This window comes from Manis javanica, chromosome 2 (genome assembly GCF_040802235.1).
Source record: "Manis javanica isolate MJ-LG chromosome 2, MJ_LKY, whole genome shotgun sequence".
In the NCBI taxonomy this organism is placed as follows: Eukaryota; Metazoa; Chordata; class Mammalia; order Pholidota; family Manidae; genus Manis; species Manis javanica.
In genome coordinates this window covers 138,885,530-138,889,283 of record NC_133157.1, presented here as the reverse complement: position 1 = coordinate 138,889,283, position 3,754 = coordinate 138,885,530, and the positions used below count along the sequence as shown (strand labels likewise).

Below are 3,754 nucleotides of genomic sequence, written 5' to 3'. Positions count from 1 at the left end.
TTTCAGGTGAGCCTGTGTGAACATGCCCTTTGGGTCGCCTCCAACCCCAAACATATTGTAGAGAGATGATGGCAAGGAGTGGAAATTGTGTTCTGTGAGTAAACATGAAGACTTCCTTTTTAAGCAGTTATAACTGCTTAAACTGTTCAGTCCTTTATTCTGTTAACCTTTTCTTCTTTTTCTCAGTTGTCTTATTTTGCTTTTATTGTTTAATGCAGGACTTGAACACTATTAAAGTCTTTTTCTTTTCTGTTAGAGAAAATGGCAGGAGTGGGCCAAAAAAATTTTGACTGAAGTAACAAATGCTGAGGCATGGCCAGCATGTCCTAGAGAACTAAAATGCAGCTGTATTCAATGCAGCTTTGACTTAATGCTGGAATAGCAGGGAAATTAGGGCTCTGGGGAAACTGAGGCATCTAGAATTTTGTCTCTTCATTTCACAGGTGAGGAAATTAAATTCTAGAGAGTTGCCCCGGCCAAACAGTGAAGTTATCAGTGGGAACAACGCTAGACCTTGGCTTCTTATCTTGTATTTGGCCCTTTTTCATGATTGAGATGGAATTTTCTCAAAATTAACAGATTACCAACACCTCCATACCTAATGCTGTGATGGCTTTTTAAATACTGTTGTTTTTACTCTCATGCAAAATAAGGTGCATTTCAAGTTAGAATATTATTATAGAATTATCAAAATATTCAGTACAAATGTTAACTTGCAAACTGCTCATATGTACATTGATCATAATCAATGCAAAATCCTGTTGTCTAGCAGTCAAGAGACTGGTTACATCTTAGGGCATCCATGTGGTGGATTCTGGATCGTAGAATTTTTGATGGCATGAAGACATACTTAAGACATATTAAGTGAACATCTGAAATCATATATACAATATTTATTCCAATATCATGTTTAAAAAAGCATAGATGCTTAGAAAGCAAATAATAACAGTGGCTCTTTGAATGGTAGGTTTGTGAATAATTTTTATTTCACTTGGTTTTCAAATTTTCTGCAAAGGTACATACATAATCAGTGAATATTATAAAACCTGATGTAATTCAACTTACAATAATTCATTCCACCCAATAGCAGAAACAATATATATGGTAAAGCGATATATCTTTGAAGTTCTGTAGTGTCAATTGTTATGTTATGATCCTTTTATTCCTTGCTTTTTCTACTATATTTTATTTGTTAAATGTGTTTTTATTCCTTAGAAAATTATTCTCCATGTGTCTTTTTAAAATCTGGTCTAAATAGTTATACACACACGCACACACACACACCCTTTATTTTCCCTTTACTCATCAGTTTTGTTCAAATAATGCGTGTAACATAGTTTACAAAGTCAAGTGAAAGCACAAGCTTGGAGACAAAGCATAGCGGTTCCTGGCTTCACCCATTTCCACCCAGGCTCACACTCTAGAGGGAACTTTATACAAAGTCTTAACTCTTTAGTAGTCAAATGTTGCTATTGTGACCGAGTGACTTTTAAGTTATATTTAATAGTAGGGAAGTTACCTCCACATTACTAACTAGATACCTCTACTGTTCTTTTTTCACTCATTAATTTTAGACATTATTTACTTTGTGTCACCAATAGATGAAGTGTTAACTCCCATACTCCTCTTTCCTCTCATCGTTCCCAGTGTGGCTCACTTACTACCCAAATTAAGTCAGCAACTGTGTGTTCACTTTTACAGTTATGTAAACATTGTCCTCTGCAGGCCAAATAATGTAATTATACTCCCTTTACTTAACAGTTTTGTTTTTTCTTCATCTTATTTTAAAATTAGTTATATAGTATGCCTCTCATTCTCTGAAAGCCTTCCCTGGCTCCTATTGTCTTCAGGAGGAGGTCCAGCCTCAGTGTGTGTGTGTGTGTGTCCTGCAAGCTTATCCAGCTGATCTTCATCCTGTATCCTCATGTTTCTGTCCATGTGCTTCACCTCTGCAGCACTAGTTACTGTACTGCATTACAGTTTTTACAGCACTATTTGTATGCTAGACAGTATAGAGTACCTTTAGAGAGTTTCTTCCTCTTGCCTCCTTTTTCTACATCTCTGAACACTTCCTTGAGCCTTCTGTGCTTATTAGCAAGCCTTCACCTTCTCTAGGAAGATCTTTCCATTCCCACTCTGACCCTTGTCCCATACCCAGCATGCCTGGGCCACGTGCCCCCAACATGTTGCTCTGCCACGACTCTGTTCATCTAGTTCTGAAATTGTTTATGCCAGCTGTTCTCCAGATGTGACTTGGAGTCCCTGAGGTCTCCTAAGATCCTTTCAAGGGGTCTGAGAGGTCAAGTACTGGGCTTTTCTCCTGCAGCATCTGAAAACCCCTAGTATTTTTAAAACATTAGGGCTTGTTGAAAAAAACAGCCTTGGGGCATACCATTGAACACCTGTGCAACTGTGTAACCAGTTTACCAACAAAAACAATAACAATTCTTATGAGATTTCTAGCACAGCTAAATCTCAATTGGGATGTGCACCTAGCATCCTGGTCATTTAATCCTTTCCAGCCTTAAACCCTAGTGTTCATCTTCCTCCTTTGAGATTAAGGCTCTGGAAGATAATTTACTTGTGGCTTTAATTTTATTTGCATATCAATATCATTTTATCAAAATTACAAACCTGAACCTGGATATGGTTTTCATTAATCTGTTTTAATTCGAAGAAAGTGTTTTAGCCTTGTTTCATTTGCATTTCCAGCTTCCCAGATCACTTGAAGACACTGTGACAAAATCTGATTGCTTTGGAGGGAGGTACTCTTTATTTTGAGTTTTTGCTTAAAGTCTTCATAAGCTGCTAAGTTATCTTTTTAATATGTGGAAGCTTCTATCATTCCAAAACATGATCAGTTATTGCGAACTGCCACAACGTCCTCATTATCTCATTACCCTGTATACGAAATGTATGAGCTAATTTGTGTTAAAGTAACATGCACTGTAGCAGATTGTACCTCCTATTCCAGGATGCCTTTCCTGACAGCTCCCTTTTGGATCCCTTACAGCTTTCTGTTCAGATCTGCTTGTCTTTCCTACCAGACCACAGAGAAAGGAGTCTGGGAAATCTGGTTTCACAGTTTTGCACTGCATCTTGTTGACAAGGTGATGTTTTTTCCATACTTCTGAGTACATGATCTCAGGTTTGTTGCAGTGTACTTTCTAAATAGGAAATGTAATTGTTTTTCCTTTGTTAATAATCTGTGACTGATTCTATTACCTATAGTTGATGTTCTTAAATTAGAGTGGACTCAGGGTCTCAAGGAACTCAGGAGCCTTGTGAAATTATATGTGAAACTTTTGATTTGTTAATTTCTAATAAAGGGTGGGCCCATAAGTATGATCAGACTCTCAAAAGGGTCCAGGCTTAAAAAAAAAAAAAATCACTGGCCTACAGTATAAAGGTCTTCGGGTGCTAAAAAGTACCTAAATGCATGTGATTTCTCAAAAGTATCGTGTGCTGTCTTGCTTTGATAACAGCTGTTGCCTCAGCCTGTAATAGATTTAATCATATTACACAGTTTATACCTTTAGGAAAGTTTTTTTTTTTTGATGCCTGAATACAGTTCGCTCTTTGGTCACCTCTGGGCTCCTCTAGAATGGTCACGTGAATACTATCGCTCCATCCCTTTACAGAGGCCTCTCACTGGAGAGTGGGCATGTGAATGTCTTCCTCAGACGTTTATTGTAGTTTCTAATGAGGTAATATACAGATGATGCTTCATATAGTGTCTGTCAGAAAATGGTAA

At 37.4% G+C, this 3,754-nt stretch overlaps 1 protein-coding gene across 5 annotated transcripts in view; it reads left to right on the top strand.

Annotated features, from left to right (window-relative positions):
* The window catches only part of PCMTD1 (protein-L-isoaspartate (D-aspartate) O-methyltransferase domain containing 1), a 69,593-nt gene that overhangs the window by 25,332 nt on the left and 40,507 nt on the right, over nt 1-3,754 (top strand). The window contains exon 2 of one of the 5 annotated variants that reach the window (XM_036990789.2): nt 3,014-3,110. The exons of 3 other annotated variants lie outside the window; for them this stretch is intronic. The gene's annotated coding sequence lies outside the window, so the exon portion shown is untranslated. Of the gene's footprint in view, nt 1-6; nt 95-3,013; nt 3,111-3,754 lie in introns of all 5 variants that reach the window. One more of the 5 variants, XM_073229501.1, reaches the window with a different exon arrangement.